Here is a 23,067-nt window from a genome sequence, read left to right on the forward strand (position 1 = left end):
TGTTCATTGTTAGCTGCAACGTTGACGTGACATTGACAGCGCTGCAGATTGTTACTGAGCTCAGCAGCTCTGTTGATGTAGACAGCGTGAGTGTATCAAGGACACGGGTGAGTAAAGCACTTTTTTTTTTTTTACAATTTCCTGAAACAAAAGCCCCCCCCCCAAAAAAAAAAAAAAAAAACACAGTAGCCAATGTAAAAATTACAAGATTTCTGTTTTATATCTTTAATACAGATTGTTATATGCAGAAAAAAACTAATATGGCCAAAATATATAAAACATACTTTAAACACAAAAACCTGATTTAAGCAATAGGTCATTTTTTTTAATGATTGTTTCGCTTTAAAGACAGATAGAAAAAGCTAGAAAACACCGCAAACTGTAGGTTTGGAAATAATAGAGGTGCTTGGCTGGATCATTGGATGTGAACAAATGCCGCTTTCTGTAGTAGTGTCCACTGTGTTGCATTTGCAAACGAATCTATTACTAAAGTCAGGCCAATCCAAATATGAAGACATAAGCCACTATGTACTCGAGCTGAAATGATAATAAAAAACGAATAAAATATTAATACTGAAGCATGCATATTCACAATTTCAATATATTGTATTTCCATGTGTTTTTTTCCTGACTTCATATTATATTTGGTTCTCATTTATTGAGCGGTTATTTAAACCTTCTGAGGTTGTTGTTTTTTTTTCTCTCCCTGCAGCATTTATCCCTTATATTAAATGTTTTTTTTCCTGTTGTTGTTACTGTAATTGTCATGCATGATCCATTATCCTTTGTGACATTATCTCTACATGAAATAATTTGAATTTCAAAGTAATTTTGTACCAGTCAATCAATGTATAAAAGTATTTGCTTCAAATTACAATTTTCAGGCGTTTTGACAGATATTATTTTTTTTTTCCAAGATTTGATTGTCAGATTTTTATTCTTTATATACAACTATTCATGTACAACCAGCTAAGACACCCTAAAAATAGATGATTTCCCCTTATCAGTTTCCATTTGCGTTTGATAATTTATTATTATTTTTAGACATTTTGTACATATTTTTGAGTGATAGATTACATGGACTCCATTGCGGTTTCCTCTGAAGTTCTAAAACACTGCTTAACTCCAGCTTCATGGCATATTTAGAGACATAGACTTGAGCCATCGAAAATCTTCATCAATAAACACTTCCACTTTTTAGAGACCATATCCCTCCACACCAGCTCCCCACCTGGTCTCCTTCCCCCTGAATATGTGCATAAGTGCACAAGAAATTTACAGGAAGTACAGGTTTCAGGAATGTTTTGGAAGTACCATAATATTTGCCAACTATTCTGGAAGTTAGGAAAGTCCTCCCCTTTTTGGGAACTTAAGGTTAGCAGCCAGTTGACTGATGGCATAAAACCTAAGCAGGTTTCACTTATCTGGGTTTCATGGTCATTGTATGGCTGAGATGTCCCGATTGGACAAATGACTCCTGGCCTGAACTCAACCATCTCATTTATGCTTAGGGTATTGATTTCAGGTCAGTCCACCTGTGCCAGTCCAGTCTTTGCAAATCAGATGAGTAAATCCGGTCATAGAGATTGGTGTTGTGTATCCGCTTTTTGGGCTCCCCTGGTGGTTGCTGGTGGTACTGGTGACTTGTTTGCACTTTGCTTCTTCTGTTCACCTGCTTCCATCAGTGTTTGGGAGTTTCCTATTTAGCCTTGCTCTCCAGTCATTTCCTTGCCGGTCATCATTGTAACCAGAGCCTTCGGTTGCATGTTCCTGCTACTAGTCTGCTGATCAGCTAAGTGGACTTTGTCCTTTGTTTTGTACCTTTTGTCCAGTTTGCAGTTTTTGTGGTTCTCTGTGGCTGGAAGCTCTTGCGGGCTGGAATTGCCACTCCTGTGGCATGAGTTGACACAGGAGTCTTAAAGTAATTTCAGGATGGTTTTTGAAAGGGTTTTCAGTTGACCGTGAAGTCCTCTTTTGTATCCTTCTGCTATCTAGTAAGTGGACCTCTCTTTGCTAAATCTACTTTCATACTGTGTATGTCTTTTCCTCTTAATTCACCGTTATTACATGTGGGGGGCTGCTATCATCTTTTGGGGTATTTCCCTAGAGGTAAGCCAGGTCTGTTTCTTCCTCTACCAGGCGTAGTTAGTCCTCCGGCTGGCGCGTGGCATATAGGAAGCCGTAGGTATGCTCCCTGGCTACTGTTAGTTGTGTGGTAGATTTAGCTCACGGTCAACTCGAGTTTCCATCACCCGAGAGCTCGTTCGTTACTTATGTGTTTTTTACGTTCCCTTGCCATTGGGAACCATGACAGTATGACCGGCCCTCAAAGTGTTAATTGTTTGGGCTGAAGCAGGAGAAAAAGAAGTGTTTAAGGGAAATTTTTTTTTTTTTCTTTCCCTCAGAGTTTTGCTGCCTAGCCCTTAATTGCTGTCTAGCTGCTTCTTACCTCCTCTTAACCCTTGAATGGCTCTGACCTTAGCTGTTTAACATGGATGTCCAGAGTTTGGCTGCAGGTTTAAATAATCTTGCTACGAAGGTTCAAAATTTACAAGATTTTGTTATACATGCTCCTATTTCTGAACCTAAAATCCCTACACCAGAGGTGTTTTCCGGAGATAGATCTCGGTTTTTGAATTTCAAATATAATTGTAAATTATTCCTTTCTCTCAGACCTCACTCCTCAGGAGATCCTGTCCAGCAGGTTAAGATTGTAATCTCTTTGCTGCGAGGTGACCCTCAAAATTGGGCATTTTCATTGGCACCAGGGGATCCTGCGTTGCTCAATGTGGATGCGTTTTTCCTGGCTTTAGGGTTGCTTTATGAGGAACCTAATTTGGAGATTCAAGCTGAAAAAGCTTTGATAGCCCTATCTCAAGGGCAAGATGAAGCGGAGATATACTGCCAAAAATTTCGTAGGTGGTCTGTGCTTACTCAGTGGAATGAGTGCGCCTTAGCGGCAAATTTCAGAGAGGGCCTTTCTGATGCCGTTAAAGATGTTATGGTCGGGTTCCCTGCGCCTACAGGTCTGAATGAGTCCATGACAATGGCAATTCAGATTGATCGGCGTTTGCGGGAGCGCAAACCCGTGCACCATTTGGCGGTATCTTCTGAAGAGACGCCAGAGAAAATGCAATGTGACAGAGTTATGTCCAGAAGCGAGCGGCAGAATTATAGGCGTAAAAATGGGTTATGCTTCTATTGTGGTGATTCTGCTCATGTTATATCGGCATGCTCTAAGCGTACTAGGAAGGTTGACAAGTCCATTTCAATTGGCACTTTACAGTCCAAATTTATTTTGTCTGTAACCTTGATTTGTTCATTATCAGTTATTACCGTGGATGCCTATGTGGACTCGGGCGCCGCTCTGAGTCTTATGGACTGGTCCTTTGCCAGGCGCTGTGGGTTTGATTTAGAGCCTCTGGAAGTCCCTATACGTCTGAAGGGTATTGATTCTACACCTTTGGCTTGTAATAAACCACAGTTCTGGACGCAAGTGACTATGCGTATGACTCCAGACCATCAGGAGGTGATTCGCTTCCTTGTGTTGTACAATTTACATGATGTTTTGGTGCTTGGATTACCATGGTTACAGTCTCATAACCCAGTCCTTGACTGGAAGGCTATGTCTGTGTTAAGCTGGGGATGTCGGGGGGCTCATGGGGACACTCCTATGGTGTCCATTTCGTCATCTATTCCATCTGAGATTCCGGCATTTTTGTCTGATTATCGTGATATTTTTGAAGAGCCTAAGATTGGTTCACTCCCTCCTCACAGGGATTGTGATTGCGCCATAGATCTGATTCCTGGCAGTAAATTTCCAAAGGGTCGTTTGTTTAACCTATCTGTACCTGAACATGCTGCTATGCGCGAGTATATTAAGGAGTCCCTGGAAAAGGGACATATTCGTCCTTCTTCATCACCTTTAGGAGCCGGTTTTTTCTTTGTCTCTAAAAAGGATGGCTCTCTGAGGCCTTGTATTGATTATCGTCTCCTGAATAAAATTACAGTCAAATATCAGTATCCGTTGCCTTTGCTGACTGATTTGTTCGCTCGCATAAGGGGGGCTAAGTGGTTCTCTAAGATTGATCTTCGTGGGGCGTATAATTTGGTGCGAATTAAGCAGGGGGATGAGTGGAAGACCGCATTTAATACGCCTGAGGGCCATTTTGAGTATTTGGTAATGCCTTTCGGCCTTTCTAATGCACCTTCTGTCTTTCAGTCCTTAATGCATGATATTTTCCGGGAATATTTGGATAAATTTATGATTGTGTACTTGGATGATATTTTGATTTTTTCTGATGACTGGGAGTCTCATGTTCAGCAGGTCAGGAGGGTTTTTCAGGTTTTGCGGGAGAATTCTTTGTGTGTAAAGGGTTCAAAGTGTGTTTTTGGGGTTCAAAAAATTTCATTTTTGGGGTATATTTTTTCCCCTTCTTCTATTGAGATGGACCCTGTCAAGGTTCGGGCTATTTACGACTGGACGCAGCCTACTTCTCTGAAGAGTCTCCAGAAATTCTTGGGCTTTGCTAATTTTTATCGTCGATTTATAGCTGGTTTTTCTGGCGTTGCTAAACCTCTGACGGATTTGACTAAAAAGGGTGCTGATGTTGCCAATTGGTCCCCTGCTGCCGTGGAGGCCTTTCGGGAGCTTAAGCGCCGCTTTTTGTCTGCCCCTGTGTTGCACCAGCCTGATGTTTCTCTTCCCTTTCAGGTTGAGGTCGATGCTTCCGAGATCGGAGCGGGGGCGGTTTTGTCGCAGAAAAGTTCCGACTGCTCAGTGATGAGACCTTGTGCGTTCTTTTCGCGAAAATTTTCGGCCGCCGAGCGAAACTATGATGTTGGTAATCGGGAGCTTTTCTCCATGAAGTGGGCATTTGAGGAGTGGCGTCATTGGCTTGAGGGTGCCAGACATCAGGTGGTAGTTTTGACTGATCACAAGAATTTAATTTATTTGGAGTCTGCCAGGCGCCTGAATCCTAGACAGGCACGTTGGTCGTTGTTCTTTTCCCGGTTTAATTTTGTGGTCTCGTACTTACCGGGTTCTAGGAATGTGAAAGCAGATGCTCTTTCTAGGAGTTTTGAGCCTGACTCTCCTGGGAATTCTGAACCTGCTGGTGTCCTTAAGGATGGAGTGGTTTTGTCTGCTGTCTCTCCAGATTTGCGACGTGCTTTGCAAGAATTTCAGGCGGATAGACCTGATCGTTGTCCGTCTGGTAGACTGTTTGTTCCTGACGAGTGGACCACTAGAGTCATCTCGGAAGTTCATTCTTCTACTCTGGCAGGTCATCCGGGAATTTTTGGCACCAGAGATTTGGTGGCTAGATCCTTCTGGTGGCCTTCCCTGTCTCGAGATGTGCGTGTTTTTGTGCAGTCTTGCGATGTGTGTGCTCGGGCCAAGCCTTGTTGTTCTAGGGCTAGTGGGTTGTTGTTGCCCTTGCCTATTCCAAAGAGGCCTTGGACGCACATCTCTATGGACTTTATCTCGGATCTCCCTGTTTCTCAGAAGATGTCTGTCATCTGGGTGGTGTGTGACCGTTTTTCTAAAATGGTTCATTTGGTGCCATTGCCTAAGTTGCCTTCCTCATCTGAGTTGGTCCCTCTGTTTTTTCAAAATGTGGTTCGCTTGCATGGTATTCCGGAAAACATCGTTTCTGACAGGGGTACCCAGTTCGTGTCTAGATTTTGGCGGGCAGTCTGTGCCAGGTTGGGCATTGATTTGTCCTTTTCGTCTGCATTCCATCCTCAGACCAATGGCCAGACGGAGCGAACTAATCAAACTTTGGAGACTTATTTGAGGTGTTTTGTGTCTGCGGATCAGGATGATTGGGTTGCCTTTCTGCCGTTGGCGGAGTTTGCTCTTAATAATCGGGCTAGTTCTGCCACTTTGGTTTCTCCTTTCTTTTGCAATTCAGGGTTTCATCCGCGTTTTTCATCTGGTCAGGTTGAATCTTCGGATTGTCCTGGAGTGGATGCGGTGGTGGATCGGTTGCATCGGATTTGGGGACAAGTGGTGGATAATTTGGAATTGTCCCAGGAGAGGACTCAGCAGTTTGCTAACCGTCGTCGTCGTGTTGGTCCCCACCTTCGCGTTGGGGACTTGGTGTGGTTGTCTTCCCGTTTTGTCCCTATGAGAGTTTCTTCTCCCAAATTTAAGCCTCGGTTCATCGGTCCTTATAGGATTTTGGAGATTCTTAACCCTGTTTCCTTTCGTTTGGACCTCCCGGCATCTTTCGCTATCCATAATGTGTTCCATCGGTCGTTGTTGCGGAGATATGAGGTACCGGTGGTTCCTTCTACTGAACCTCCTGCTCCTGTGCTGGTGGAGGGTGAATTGGAGTACGTCGTGGAGAAGATCTTGGACTCCCGTATTTCCAGACGGAGACTTCAATATCTGGTTAAATGGAAAGGCTATGGTCAGGAAGATAATTCTTGGGTAACTGCCTCTGATGTTCATGCCTCGGATTTGGTTCGTGCCTTTCATAGGGCTCATCCAGATCGCCCTGGCGGTTCTTGTGAGGGTTCGGTGCCCCCTCCTTAAGGGGAGGGTACTGTTGTGTATCCGCTTTTTGGGCTCCCCTGGTGGTTGCTGGTGGTACTGGTGACTTGTTTGCACTTTGCTTCTTCTGTTCACCTGCTTCCATCAGTGTTTGGGAGTTTCCTATTTAGCCTTGCTCTCCAGTTATTTCCTTGCCGGTCATCATTGTAACCAGAGCCTTCGGTTGCATGTTCCTGCTACTAGTCTGCTGATCAGCTAAGTGGACTTTGTCCTTTGTTTTGTACCTTTTGTCCAGTTTGCAGTTTTTGTGGTTCTCTGTGGCTGGAAGCTCTTGCGGGCTGGAATTGCCACTCCTGTGGCATGAGTTGACACAGGAGTCTTAAAGTAATTTCAGGATGGTTTTTGAAAGGGTTTTCAGTTGACCGTGAAGTCCTCTTTTGTATCCTTCTGCTATCTAGTAAGTGGACCTCTCTTTGCTAAATCTACTTTCATACTGTGTATGTCTTTTCCTCTTAATTCACCGTTATTACATGTGGGGGGCTGCTATCATCTTTTGGGGTATTTCCCTAGAGGTAAGCCAGGTCTGTTTCTTCCTCTACCAGGCGTAGTTAGTCCTCCGGCTGGCGCGTGGCATATAGGAAGCCGTAGGTATGCTCCCTGGCTACTGTTAGTTGTGTGGTAGATTTAGCTCACGGTCAACTCGAGTTTCCATCACCCGAGAGCTCGTTCGTTACTTATGTGTTTTTTACGTTCCCTTGCCATTGGGAACCATGACAGATTGGGTAGTCAAGGGGTACTTGCCATAATACTAGGTGTAAACTGTATGTCTCATATACTGTATATATGAAGGGAAGGTTTTGGCAGTATCAGATTTGCTTACTATTCCGGCAGTCAGGAAAGTCCTCCAGGGGAGCTTAAGAAGGTTAGCACCTAGTTGACTGATGGCATAAATCTAAATCAAATTTTTTTTTTCTTCTTTTTGGATAAATCTAAGTAGGTTCCACACATTTGCGTTATGTTGCCCGTGTATAGACATGGGTCTCCTGACCCCAGCTCAACCACCTCATTTATGCAGCCAGGAAAGTCCTCCTCTTTCAGCCAGTTGACTGATGGCATAATGCCTATGCAGGTTTCACACATTCAATTTGCATGGTCAATATATGGGCTGGGATGTCCTGCCCGGACAAGGATCTCCTGACCCTGACTCAACCTCCATATTTATGTTTATAGTCTTGATTTCAGGGCAGCACACCTGTGGCCAGTCCAGCCTTTGCAAGTTAGGTGGGTGAAGCCGGTGTTAGAGATTGGATAGTCAAGGAGGACTTGCTATAGTACTACGCCTAAACTACATGCCTCATATACTGTACTGTGTGTATATATATATATACCGTATTTTACGCTTTGTAAGACGCTCTGGATTATAAGACGCACCCCAAATTTTGAGGAGAAAAATAGGAAAAAAATTTTTTTAATAAATTGGTGGGGCGTCTTATAATCCATGCATCTTATTACTTACCACTACCAGGGGTTGTGGCTGTGGTGGATCAGGGTCCCAGGGTCGTTGCTGGAGGCAGGAGTGGAGCATTGCTGCAGGCTGGGATGAGGGGGTCTGCAGGGGGCTTCTGTGCTGCAGGGGGGCTCCTGTGCTGCAGGCTGGGATGAGTAGTCTGCAGGGGGGCTCCTGTGCTGCAAGCTGGGATGAGGGGTCTGCAGGGGGCTCCTGTGTTGCAGGGCTGTGTCCGATGCTGCAGGGCTGTCTCCGGTGCTGCGGGGGGCTCTGGCGACATTTTGTGAAAGGCCAGAGCCCCCGGCAGTTCGTCCATGCATTCCTGTATGACTGACTCCAGGAAAATGGCCACCGGAATCTCGAGAGATGAGATCTCAGCGCTGAAATCTCATCTCCCGAGATTCCGGCGGCCATTTTCCCGGAGTCAGTCATACTGGAACTAACTCCGGGAAAATGGCCGCCGGAATCTCGAGAGATGAGATCTCAGCACTGAAATCTCATCTCCCGAGATTCCGGCGGCCATTTTCCTGGAATTAGTCATACTGGAACGCATGGACGAACTGCCGGGGGGCTCTGGTCTTTCACAAAATGTCGCCAGAGCCCCCCGCAGCACCGGAGCCTCCAGCATCACCCGGGGAAGCAGCGGACAACCCCAGCAGCGGCGGCGGACGACAGCGGCGGCGGGCGGTAGCGGCGGCGGACACCCCCCTGTAATGGTAAGCGGTATATCCGCTTTGTTAGACGCACCCACATTCCCCCCCCCCCAAATTTGGGGGAAATAAAGTGCGTCTTACAAAGCGTAAAATACGGTATATATATATATACACACACTAGTAAATCTTCTGCCAGGTAGTCCTCTGTATTCATGAGCTCTATGTAACCACACCCCCACCACTGATGGGCAGCTTTCTGCCTATCCACAGTGTACACAGAAATTAAATTAATTGATTGTATTTTTGTTGGGCCTCATGCCTTGGTGCTTGGGTGGGTGCAACTTAAAGACCCGAGTGCCGGCCAAGAATGCGCAGTTACAATATTGTCAACGAGAAACCAAGGATCGGGCATCAAAATAAATATTAGGATATCTTTATTGTGAACGCCATTGAGAAAAAAGCAGAGCAAATCCACAGACTACAAAAATTTATAAACACATCAACGTGCGCAAAATGACCAATCCAAGTCCCAAGTCATGGACAGAAAGGACAACCGACCCCATACTGACAATAAGAGCAGGAGGGCCCAGGAAAAATTCAATAATAGAAAAAAATACCCAATAAGTGCAAAAGACTCTGATATCAATGCAATAAAGGACGGAAAGAGAATTAGTAAAGCATTGCAGAAAATGGCCGGCAATACAGTGCCCTGAAAAAGTATTCACACCCCATGAACTTTTACACATTTATTCAAGTTACATCAACAAACGGAAATATTTTTTATTGGGAATTGATGTGATACCAACACAAAGTAACAAGTGTTTGTGAATAGTAAAGGAAATGATACACGGGTTCCTAAATAATGAAAAAATATAATCTCTAGTAACAGCAATATATGAGAAATAATATAACATGAAAGATAAAAGGAATAATTATTTTTTAAATATACATTAGTAATGGGAAGAGCTGGGATTTTATAGTATGTTGTGTTTTTTATGTATTCTTGGCATATTATTACGTCTCTGTGTATGTGGATAAAAAGAATGTATTCTGAAATTTTAAAAAACTGCACTAGAAGCCGCCATGAAGTTATGTGCCATTCCCCTGGACCCTAAACTGTCACCCATGATGCCCACATCTCAGTGTATAGGGCAGAGCATGGCCAGGAGCCGCTGCCTGGCAGGAGCCACCTGAGGGTTCCGTCACCTCTGACCTCTGGTCACCTGCACACGACCAACTGCCGTTTACTTTCAACTGTCGGCTGAAGTGATTGGACCGAGGTCTACAGGCGGGAAGAGATTACTGAGAATGGTGACTACTGGACGAAGAGAAGAGAGCGAGGAGAAGGGAGAGGAGAAGAGGAGCGAGGAGAAGAGGAGCGAGGAGAAGCAGAGCGAGGAGAAGGGGAGCGAGGAGAAGAGGAAGAGAGAAGAGGAGAGTGATGCCACTGATGGATTCAGGAAGAAGAGAAGAGAGGAGAAGAGAGAGATGAGGAAGAGAGAAGAGGTGAGTATTACCACTGCTGGTTTCAGGAAGAAGAGGAGAGAGGCCGAAGACAATGGATTGGAGGATGGAGAACCAACACCTGGATGCAGCAGAGACACCGGAACATCCAGCCCCTACGCCAGGATTGATATGATGACCAACTTTGCCTTCCATAAGGTCTTGGGTAGAGGCAGCTTTGGGAAAGTAAGCTTCATATTTTTTTTTATCAATCTATATTTGTCATTGTATCTCCATCTGTTATTTTCTGTAGATAGATATTCATTGACATCTTCTTCTATGGAATGGCTGACAAAATACACAGACGCTCCCATGACCCCATGATTATTTCACAAATTGGATCATCTCATCACCATAGTTAGGTTTAGTGCTGCTGTAAATGGGTATTCTGATTCATTGAAGAGCCGATCTCTGGGATTACATCTGTGGGGAGTTGGGGTGACAGTTTGTTTCCATGTACTGGTCCATATATGATGCTATCAGGATACAATATGTAACAACTCTGCTGGCATCACGGCATGGCCTCACATCTCTCACACTATCTTACCCACTGCTCCAGGCCATGATGTGGTTTCTGTTTTATGCCAGCTCCATGTTCTGTGTCTCTGCTCTCTGCATGCTTCATGGCTTTGTGTATAGGGGGGCGGCGCCTGAACTCTCTGGTTCTTATAGCAATCAGGTGCATCTGTCTAATCTGTTCCTGACCAATTACCAAGAGGCCTCCAGTATATAGTGCAGCTCCACCCAGTGTTCTGGGCCTGTGCAAAGTGTTTGCTCAGTTAGGGTCTAGCTGCTGAGTTTGCCAGGCCTTGCTCTATGTTACTCCCTCGCTAGAGGCTTTTCTCTGTATTTTTGCCTTGGTCTTGTTGTCCCCTCCAGGAGGCAGAATATCCTGGTCCCTGTATCTTTGTCCTTGTGTCTTGTTCCATTGCCTTGTCTGTACTTAGTCTTATCTCTGTCTCCTTGTCTGTGGCTTCCTTCCCTGCTGTGTCTTTCCTTGTGTTCTCAGTCTGCTTACACTCTGCACTCTTGCAGCTCTGCCTGCTCTGTACCTTTGTGGATTTTACCTCTGATCCGCACTCCTGCGGTTCTGCTCCGTTCTTCTCTGCTCCGCTCCTGTTGCTGTAAGAATCTCTTTCTGCAGCTCCCCTCCGCATTCCTTGCGGTTCTGCTCTGTTCATCTCTGCTCCGCTCCCGTTGCTGTAAGAATCTCTTTCTGCAGCTCCTCTCCGCATTCCTTGCGGTTCTGCTCCATTCTTCTCTGCTCCGCTCCCGTTGCTGTAAGAATCTCTTTCTGCAGCTCCTCTCCGCATTCCTTGCGGTTCTGCTCCGTTCATCTCTGTTCCGCTCCCGTTGCGGTAAGAATCTCTTGCTGCAGCTCTTCTCCACATTCCTTGTGGTTCTGCTCTGCTTTGCTTTTATTGCTCTTGCTGCTCTACCTGTTCCTTCATTCTCCCTTCCTTCTGGTTTATTTCCATACCTACATCTCCTGTGTGAACAGGTCCTACCTGTTCCTTCATATTTCATATCCTTTCCTGCACCACCTGTGTGAACAGGTCCCTACCTGTTCCTCCTAACTACATATCCGTTCCTGCACCTCTAGTGTGAACAGGTCCCTACCTGTTCCTTCTTACACAACAACCAGTCCTGTGTTCTCTGCCGTGCCTGCCAATCCAGTGTTCCTGCCAGTCCTACCGTTCCTGCCGTGCCTTCCAGTCCTGTGTTTCCTGCCATCCTAGCCAGTCCTGTGTTTCCTGCCGTCCCTGCCAGTCCTGTGTTCCTGCCAGCCCTGTGTTCTCTGCCGTGTCTCTGCCAGCCTTGTGTTCTCTGCCGTGTCTCTGCCAGCTCTGTGATCTCTGCTGTGTCTCTGCCAGCCCTGTCTCAGCCGTGCCAGCCTACTCGTCTGAGTTTCAGCCGTGCTCTTCTGCCAGTCCTGCCTGATGCCCGCACCAATCCTGGTATTCCTGTCTCCCAAGTGGGATCAGCAGCCACAGACAGACACCGCCCTGGAGTAGCACCTGGCAGCTGCCTGCTGCACAAGCCTGACCTCACCATCAGGGGCTCCAGTGAAAACCCAGGCAGCTGTCATAGTCACGCCCCTTCCAGGGTAGTCTGGTTTGTGGCACAGTGGGGCCACAAACCCCCCGAGATCACGCCTACCAGTCAGGGCGTGAGCGTGACAGCTGCCTGGGTTTTCACTGGAGCCCCTGATGGTGAAGTCAGGCTTGTGCAGCAGGCAGCTGCCAGGTGCTACTCCAGGGCGTTGTCTGGCTGTGGCTGCTGATCCCACTTGGGAGACAGGAAAACCAGGATTGGTGCAGGCATCAGGCAGGACTGGCAGAAGAGCACGGCTGAAACTCAGACGAGTAGGCTGGCACGGCTGAGACAGGGCTGGCAGAGACACAGCAGAGATCACAGGGCTGGCAGAGACACGGCAGAGAACACAAGGCTGGCAGAGACACGGCAGAGAACACAGGGCTGGCAGGAACACAGGACTGGCAGGGACGGCAGGAAACACAGGACTGGCTAGGACGGCAGGAAACACAGGACTGGAAGGCACGCCAGGAACGGTAGGACTGGCAGGAACACGGGATTGGCAGGAACACTGGATTGGCAGGCACGGCAGAGAACACAGGACTGGTTGATGTGGTGTAAGAAGGAACAGGTAGGGACCTGTTCACACAGGTGGTGCGGGAAAGGGTATGAAATATGAAGGAACAGGTAGGACCTGTTCACACAGGAGATGTAGGTATGGAAATAAACCAGAAGGAAGGGAGAATGAAGGAACAGGTAGAGCAGCAAGAGCAATAAAAGCAAAGCAGAGCAGAACCACAAGGAATGTGGAGAAGAGCTGCAGCAAGAGATTCTTACAGCAACGGGAGCAGAGCAGAGATGAACGGAGCAGAACCGCAAGGAATGCGGAGAGGAGCTGCAGAAAGAGATTCTTACAGCAACGGGAGCAGAGCAGAGAAGAATGGAGCAGAACCGCAAGGAATGCGGAGAGGAGCTGCAGAAAGAGATTCTTACAGCAACGGGAGCGGAGCAGAGATGAACGGAGCAGAATCGCAAGGAATGCGGAGGGGAGCTGCAGAAAGAGATTCTTACAGCAACAGGAGCGGAGCAGAGAAGAACGGAGCAGAACCACAGGAGTGCGGATCAGAGGTAAAAGCCACAAAGGTACAGAGCAGGCAGAGCTGCAAGAGTGCAGAGTGTAAGCAGACTGAGAACACAAGGAAAGACACAGCAGGGAAGGAAGCCACAGACAAGGAGACAGAGATAAGACTAAGTACAGACAAGGCAATGGAACAAGACACAAGGACAAAGACACAGGGACCAGGATATTCTGCCTCCTGGAGGGCGGACAACAAGACCAAGGCAAAAATACAGAGAAAAGCCTCTAGCGAGGGAGTAACATAGAGCAAGGCCTGGCAAACTCAGCAGCTAGACCCTAACTGAGCAAACACATTGCACAGGCCCAGAACACTGGGTGGAGCTGCACTATATACTGGAGGCCTCTTGGTAATTGGTCAGGAACAGATTAGACAGATGCACCTGATTGCTATAAGAACCAGAGAGTTCAGGCGCCGCCCCCCTATACACAAAGCCATGAAGCATGCAGAGAGCAGAGACACAGAACATGGAGCTGGCATAAAACAGAAACCACATCATGGCCTGGAGCAGTGGGTAAGATAGTGTGAGAGATGTGAGGCCATGCCGTGTTGCCAGCACAGTTGTTACACAATATATGCTTTGGCCTTTATGTTTTTAAATCAGCTGCACATTCATAGAAGACCAATACTGAACCCCAACCAGCTCCAAGTTCCATCGTGTTTGTCCTATTTATTCCCAGATGGTGATAATGGAATTATGGAAGGCCTCTCCATATAGCATTCATGGAGCAGACAATGCTTCAGGCTAATGGATAAGCATTGTTCTGCTATAAAGTCCAGGCAGACTCACAAACCTCTCAGGCCACCCGTTTCTTGTGCAGGAGATGAACCAGCTGTTTTCCACCTCCCATACACATTTTCCAACCATAGTCTATTCCTTTCTTCAGGTGGTCCTGACATCAGTCTCCAGCCGAAACATCTATATGGCTGTGAAGATGATCAAGAAAAAGGAGGTTAGTGAGAACATCATTATGAGAGAGCGGCGGATACTCCTGGCGGCCCGAGACTGCCCATTCCTAGGTCACCTGTATGCAGCACACCAGTCTCGGAAGCGCGCGTATTTCATCACGGAATATCTGTCCAGAGGCAGCCTCGAGGCTTTGATTGAGACATATGGCTCTCTGAACATCGACAAAGTAAGGTGAGAAAGAGGAAGATATACCAAAAAGTGAGTGGAGGGGTGGAAATAAAAGCTGAGGTTGGGATGGAGCTTGGAAAGGACTGGCAGGGAATGTGGCCCAGGCAGGAATGAGGTTCCAGCGATGACATTGATTCTACACTCTGTTCTCTCCATCAGATTCTACACAGCAGAGATTGTATGTGGCCTGCAGTTCCTCCACGGACACAACATCGTCCACCGGTAAGCAGAACTTTCCTCCTTCTCTCTGTCCCCTTTACGTGCTAGTAATATTGCCCCCAACTTCCCTGGGCTCCTGTCTCCCTATTCCACCTGATCTTGCAATGACCCATTTTCCATCTCCTGTATCACTCGGCAGTTTTCTTACTCTGATGTTTTTTTTAATTGCAGAGATATTAAGCCGGATAATATCATGTTGGATGCCAATGGCCACATCTGTATCATTGACCTTGGGCTTGCCCAAGATGGGGTCACCTCCTCCAATAACATCTCTGGAGTGACGGGCACTTTCCATTTCATGGCCCCAGAGGTGCTTAGCAAAAGAGGATATGGTACAGCAGTGGATTGGTGGAGCCTGGGGATTGTGGTGTCCGAGATGGCAACATGACACTCCCCATTTTACACCGGCTCTGTCAGCAAAATGGCTTACAGAGCTATTACCAAAGGAAAGCCTGAAATTCCATCTTGGCTTGATGCTGACATGCAAGTTGTTATCAAGAAGCTGCTGTGCAAAAAGCCTCAGAAGCGATTGGGTGTGTGCGGGAACATCCGAGGACATCCATTCTTTACCACCATTGGCTGGGAGGATCTGGAGGAAAGGAGAGCACAGCCGCCATTCATACCATTCAGGCCAGTTCTGGAGAAACATCTTATGCAGTGGCCAGAGGAAAAGAATGCCCTTAACCCCATGGCCGGCTTCAATTATGTGTCACCCAGCTGGGCCCGGTAAGATCATCCTTCTCGGAGGATAAATCCCATCAAATGTCCTTCTCAGCTTGTGGCCATTATCACCGTCCTTGTCTTCTCCCAGTGTTTCTACCAATGACTGTGTCTCTGTTATTCTTAGGTTGATGAGAAGATCTGGGCTGTGAAACCATCCAAGACCATCAGGTGAGTGGCCGCTGTACACACAGGACACCGATTATACCCATACATCATATCTGATGTTTCATAGGGGAATGGTTCATTATGATGACCATTCCTCTATGATAACAGAAGTGTAAGGATGTTGCTTTCCCTGCTCCTTATATGGAATCACTTAGTCAGACAGCTGGGTTGTTGGGGGGAAGACTTTCTGCCCTGGGCACAAGGGACCATGTGACTGCTGGAGACAGAGGAAGAGAGAGGGGTGTGGTCAGAAAAGAGCGGGAGAGCAGAGCATGTGAGACAGAGGGGACAGCGCTCCAGAGAGAGAGCAGGCTGCAGCGCCGCACTCCCCGAAAGAGTGCTCCCCGTGAGGGCACTGAGGCTGAGATACCAGCTGTAGTGAAGGCTGGATGTGAAAGTGTGGACTTGGAAGCCTCCGTAATCAGAGAAGACGTATCCCCTTACAGTGACCTGAGCGCGCAGCCCCGGTGACCGCAGTGACAAGCCAGGACCCCTGAGTGTGACAAGTAAACTGCTCAGTGTGTGTGTAGCATTGCTACTGCAGAAAGACTGCCAGGCTAATATACAGAGTCTGTGCAGCAGAGTGGCTGTGTTACTTCCTGCTTCCAGCTTCACTGGGAGAAAAGTCTGCAAAGACTTAACCCCGGAGTCTCCAGTTCCCACGAGACAGAGGAGAGACTTCAGGATCTCAAGCACTGCTGGTGACTGTACCCACTTGGAATAAGGACCCTCCAGTCAGGACCTCCCTGGACTGATAAGTTACAAAAACACTCATTAACCATTTCGATTCCGCTTAACTGTTTACTGTTTGCTTTATCTCTATTAACCCCCTGTTTACTCCCTGCGAGGAGAATCTTACTCCTGTTAATAAATTCCCCTCAACAGTTGGTCTGTCTGTTGTGGTGACAAACTCAACCCTGCACTCTATTACAGAAGATCCAGTAGATAGTTGTTGAAATGTCTTTCTTTTATGTCTTGAAGGATGAGCCCATGCCAACTGCCCAGAACTTTGTGCCTCCTGACCTGTACCTGATATCTCTGCTGCTGTTTGTCACCTCGGCTGCCCTAGAACATCATGTCTATCCATAACATCTTCATGTAGGACCACTGCCATTGTGTCGCTGCACCAGACAAACCTGGGCTGGTTCTTCACATCACTCCAGCCCGAAGATCTTCTGTGCCATCGGGAGCAGCCTGTGCTTACTGTCCATCTGGTGAGTTCAGGAATAATAGTCTAATATGGGCCATTGGGCCATTATCCCTGAACTCACCTCAGCACAGGCCAGGTAAGTATTTCACCCATAACCCATCACATCCACATCACCCACACTACATGATAGGTATAGGCCCACACTACATGATAGGTATAGGCCACACACATAGACATATAGCATGTAGTTAGAGATTTCGGCTTTTGATCCTGGGATTTAATCTGATCGCCATATTTGGGGTCAGGAAGGAATTTTTCCCCCTAATATGAGGACAATTGGCTCATTCCTCATGGGGGTTTTCGCCTTCCTCTGGATCTACACGGCCTTAAATAGGTTTAGTACAATATATTAATAAGTAGATTCCCACATAATTAGTCCAAAAAAGTAAAAAAAAAAAAAATCAGAAATAGTTTATTTTACACAAAACTAAAACATTCTAAATAACAATTAAGTAAAATATTTTTAAAAAAAGTCTCACTTCCACACTTTACAGATTAGGCTCGAGCCTTTGATCCTGGGATTTAATCTGATCGCCATATTTGGGGTCAGGAAGGAATTTTTCCTCCGTCACGAGAATAATTGGCCCATTTCTCACGTGGGGTTTTCGCCTTCCTCTGGATCAACACGGCCCATAGATAGGTTTAGAAATGAGAAAATATAAGTAGTTTCTTATGTTTATAACAAAAAAAAATAAAAAAATAAATATATAGAATTTCTTTTTGGGTTTAAAAAAAAAGTTAACATAAATATAAAAATAAATTAGTCCAAAAATATAAAATTTCTAAATAAAAAATTACACTTAGGCATGAAATATTAGCTATGAGCCCTTGATCCCGGGATTTATTCTGACCGCCATGTTTTATTTGGGGTCAGGAAGGAATTTTCCCCCCTGATATGAGGATAATTGGCCGATTCCTCACAGGGGGTTTTCGCCTTCCTCTGGATCAACCCGGCCAATAGATAGGTTTAGTAAAATAGAATACTGTATATACTCGAGTATAAGCCGAGATTTTCAGCCCAAATTTATACTCGAGTCACGGTCGGCGGCAGGGTCGGCGGGTGAGGGGGAGAGGGCGCTGAGGCATACTTACCTGCTTCCGGGGCTCCTGGCGCTGTCCCTGCAGTCCCACGGTCTGCGGGTGCCGCAGCTCTTCCCCTGTTCAGCGGTCACGTGGGACCGCTCATTAGAGAAATGAATATGGACTTCACTCCCATAGGGGTGGAGCCGCATATTCATTTCTCTAATGAGCAGTAACGGTGACCGCTGATAGAGGAAGAGGCTGCGGCACCGAAGACCAGCTGTCCGGGAGAAGGAGCGGGACGCCGGGAGCAGGTAAGTATTACATATTCACCTGTCCGCGTTCCACACGCCGGGCGCCGCTCCATCTTCCCGGCGTCTCTCCGCACTGACTGTGCAGGTCAGAGGGCGCGATGACGCATATAGTGTGCGCGCCGCCCTCTGCCTGATCAGTCAGTGCAGAGAGACGCCGGGACGGGACGCTGAGGAGCTGCAAGCAAGAGAGGTGAGTATGTCATTTTTTTTTTATTGCAGCAGCAGCAGCAGCAGCAATGGCACAGCTTTCTATGGTACATCTATGGGGCAATAATGAACGGTGCAGAGCACTATATGGCACAGCTATGGGGCAATAATGAACGGTGCAGAGCACTATATGGCACAGCTTTCTATGGTACAGTTATAGGGCAATAATGAACGGTGCACAGCACTATATGGCACAGCTTTCTATGGCACAGCTATGGGGCAATAATGAACGGTGCAGAGCACTATATGGCACAGCTATGGGGCAATAATGAACGGTGCAGAGCACTATATGGCACAGCTATGGGGCAATAATGAACGGTGCAGAGCACTATATGGCACAGCTTTCTATGGTACAGCTATGGGGCAATAATGAACGGTGCAGAGCACTATATGGCACAGCTATGGGGCAATAATGAACGGTGCAGAGCACTATATGGCACAGCTTTCTATGGTACAGCTATGGGGCAATAATGAACGGTGCAGAGCACTATATGGCACAGCTATGGGGCAATAATGAATGGTGCAGAGCACTATATGGCGCAGCTTTCTATGGTACAGCTATGGGGCAATAATGAACGGTGCAGAGCATCTATTTTTATTTTTTAAATTCACCGGTAGCTGCTGCATTTTCCACCCTAGGCTTATACTCGAGTCAATAAGTTTTCCCAGTTTTTTGTGGCAAAATTAGGGGGGTCGGCTTATACTCGGGTCGGCTTATACTCGAGTATATACGGTAAATAAGTAGTTTCTTATGTTTTTAATAAAAAAATATATAATTTATGTAAAATAATAATATAATATTTTTGATTTACAATAATTTATTTGACACAAATATAAATGTAAATTAGTCCAAAAATAGAAATTACTTTTATATTTTATATAATAAACATATATATAATAATAACAATATAATAATTTTAAATAATATATTTTTTTTAAATTAAACGTACATATACACATTAGCTATGAGCCCTTGATCCTGGGATTTATTCTGACCGCCATGTTTTATTTGGGGTCAGGAAAGAATTTTTCCCCCTGATATGAGGATAATTGGCCGGTTCCTTACAGGGGGTTTTCACCTTCCTCTGGATCAACCCGGCCCATATATAGGATTATTGTATTAGATTAAAAATTTACACATCTACATAATAATAAAATATATAATAATTTATAACCCCCGTCTATAAATAAAATTTATTTTTCCCCTACATTGTTGTTTTTATCCTTATTTCATCCGATGTCCATTTAGTGAATGTGGGTTTAGCCCCTGACTCTTATTCTCCAGCACTATGGACCTTGATGGGGTCGTCCAGTCTCATGTAAGGTTTCGCCATATGGGTCAGGGGTAAAGCCCCAATGTGCTGTGAATAAAGACCAAATTGATCCCTTCTACACAAACCTCCTGCAGTAAGTGAGTACCCAGCAGCAAATGCTGGAGGTCCCTACAGCATCTCCAAAGGAGAAATTAGGTACTACACATTGTCCTCTGTAATCACAGAAATCATGGAAGTGTTGGGTCCTCCAGAGCAGAGAATGCTGTTTATTGGTCGTCTGCATTCTGACTAATGGATGAGAATACAGAAGGGGTCCCTTCTGTTGCCTTAGATTCCCATAAATGACAGTTGCATATTGGGTTTTCTAAATTGGTCAAGAACTTTAAAAGTTCCTGTGAAACTTCAGCTGTAACTTCGTCCCGGCACTGACTGACAGCCGTCTCAGCAGTGCATCAGTACAGATACGACTGTCAGTCAGTGACAGGACGCGGATGCAGGGGCCGCCCACCATAGTCATCAGTAGGGCCCGGATCATGAGTACACTGCCCCGAATCTCTAGTTAGCTTTTTTTATTTGAATAAACTTTATAATCTGTACAGGCACACACGCGCAGGGTTTACCTGACACAGCCCCGGGTGGTGCGGCGGTGCGATCACCTTGTAACTCCTCCTCCTGATCCTCCTCATCGGTGCCAGCTACAGAAGAGGATTTATCTGTCCATGTGCAGAGCGACTGCACAGCACCGTGAGGAGGCAGAGTGTGGAAGTGAGCGGGTCTAATGCTGTAGGGGGACAACAAGGCAGCCGATCCTGAGGAGAGGGGACACAAGTAAAGCCCGCTCCTATCTGTGGATGCTGTTCACACATGAGCTTCCTTCCACTCCTTTAATGCCACTACCAGGCTAGCATTAGGGCAGTCTGTCATTCAGTGCCGAGGCATGGATACAGCCGCCGCTCTCTATACATAGTGGTGATTGAACTTGCGCCAAATAACGCCATATCAGCAGGTTAATAGTGTTATTCTACATGACAGTTTCCCTTTAACCCATGATGTAGTTTTGTCACTGGTCTCTTAGGGCTGTATGAAACCGACTCAGTAGCAGATGCCGGTTATGCTACAGAGCCAAAAACTGCCTGTAACTGAAGCAACCGGAGCTTGCTCCAATCGCTGAAAGTTTATCCATTTAAAGGCCTCTGTCAGTCACTGAATGGTGATTGCAGGGAGCCCACCTGGAGATACGTCATTTGCAACTGTATCAGCGTGCGCAGCAGGTCCAAAGCGGAGCAGCGCGATTACGTCATTGAGCCGCGACACACAGAGCATGAATTCTGGCGTGATGACATCACTACATTCGTCTGTTTGGGACCTGCCGCTGTCTGCTGCTCAACTGGTCGGGGTAAGTGTACGAGTAAATGATGTTTATTAGGGGAGGCTATCATGCATAGTGAGGGCTACTGTTGGGATCCGGTGACCTTGGAGCCGCATGAGACTTTCTCAGGAGTAGGTGGAACCTGTACTGACCGCAAACCCTAAACTGTCACCGCAAACTAGAAGTAGCCGTGGGGTGTACCTAACACATCCTAGACACCTCGACACAGCCGGAGGACTAAATACCCCTATAGATGGAAATGGGAATTCTATCTTGCCTCAGAGCAGAACCCCAAAGGATAGGCAGCCCCCCACAAATATTGACTGTGAGTATTAGAGGAAAGACACACGCAGGCAGAAATCAGGATTTAGCAAAAGAGGCCACACTAGCTAAATAGGAAAGGATAGGACAGAATACTAAGCGGTCAGTATTAAAACCCTAAAAAATATCCACAGCAGATAATACAAAAATTCCACCATCTAACTAAAGACATGGAATGTATATCTGCATCTCCTGAGAATCCAACTTGACTCAAATATCCAAACACAGTCTAAGCTGGACAAGAAAAAACATTCAATAGTACTGAATTGTAAAGCACACAGCATGTGTGCTGTAGAAACAAAACCAGACACTTATCTTTGCAGATTTGGCAGCAGGGCAGGAGGAACCAGACAGAGATGCAAAACCTCCAAGAACAATGGACAACTGGCAAGGGCTAATGAATCCTGCACACCTAAATATCCCAGTCAGAGCTGCATTCAGCAGGGACACCTGCCCAGGATTGCAACCCAGGGACAACTGCATTACTTCCAACAACCACCGGAGGGAACCCAAGAGCAGAATTCACAACAGGCTACTATCGGAGCTATCATAGAACGTGGGGGCTACTAAGGGGACAATGACAGTGTGGAGGCTACTGAGAGCATCATCATACAGTGTTGGGGCTACTGAGGGGACCGTGATACAGTGTTAGGGTTTTTAAGTTGGCCATGACACAGTGTAGAGGCTACTAAGGGGGTCATGATACTGTGTAGGGGTTACTAAGGAGCCCATGACACAGTGCGGGGCTACTAAGGGGGCAATGACATTGTGAGGGCTACTGAGGGGGTAATCATACAGTGTGGAGGCCACTGAGGGAGCCATGTCAGTGTGGGGGCTACTAACGGGGTCATGACTCTGTGTGGGGGCTACAAAGGGGGCAATATTACAGTTTTGGGGCTACTAAAGGGGCCATGATACAGAATGGGGGTTACTTAGGGGACCATGATACAGAGTAGGAGGTACTGAGGTTGTCATCATAGTGTGGGAGCTACTAGGGGATCATGACACAGTGTGAGGGCTACTCAGGGGCCATTACAGTATGAAAGCTACTAAAGGTCCATGATATAGTTTGGGGGCTACTAATGTTGCCATAAAACAATGTGGGGGCTACTGAGGGGGTTATTGTACAGTGTGAGGGCTACTGAGGGACCTTTATACAGTATGGGGACGTGTGTGATGGCCATCATACAGTTTGGGGGCTTCTAAGAGGTTAGCATTCCGTGTGGGGGCTACGATACAGTGCAGTGGTCATTATACTGTGTATAAGAGAGCATGATACTGTGTATAGAGGAGCTGTGTAGGGAAGGAGACTCGGGACATTATTTTCTGTAAAGTGGGCACTTATTGTTATAGGGGAACTCAGGTTACTGTGACTGCCAAAGGGGCACACAGGGCAATATTACTTTCTAGGGGGCAAAATATGGGCACTGTTTTCTAGGGCACTTGCACCCGGCATTACTATATTATAGAGGGGTGCTTTAGAATTTAGAGGGAACAGAGAACCGCACAGCAGGTGCAGTAATAGGGACACATACGGCAGCAGCGGCTCAGTACAGGGGTATCAGGTGCAGTAATAGGGACACATACGGCAGCAGCGGCTCAGTATTCGGGTGACAGTAAGATGAGGGGTTTGTGCAGGTGGGGGATAGATGGGGACAATGCTGAAAATGTGAGAAGTGAAATGTGTTTTTGTTGTAATCTCTGCAGCCGAGTCCTGGCTGGAAGAAGTCGTCATGTCGGTCTGGGCCAGATGGAAAAGACGGGAAAAGTGAACG

General features: G+C 46.5%; 1 long non-coding RNA gene across 1 annotated transcript in view; it reads right to left on the reverse strand.

Moving 5' to 3' along the window:
• Positions 1-270: 270 nt before the first annotated feature.
• LOC143818062 (uncharacterized) overlaps positions 271-23,067 on the reverse strand; it is an 82,378-nt gene continuing 59,581 nt past the window's right edge. Inside the window, exon 3 of the long non-coding RNA XR_013224306.1 lies at positions 271-537. This is a non-coding gene — a long non-coding RNA (uncharacterized LOC143818062). The remainder of the gene's footprint in view (positions 538-23,067) is intronic.

Source organism: Ranitomeya variabilis, chromosome 1 (genome assembly GCF_051348905.1).
Source record: "Ranitomeya variabilis isolate aRanVar5 chromosome 1, aRanVar5.hap1, whole genome shotgun sequence".
Taxonomy (NCBI): Eukaryota; Metazoa; Chordata; class Amphibia; order Anura; family Dendrobatidae; genus Ranitomeya; species Ranitomeya variabilis.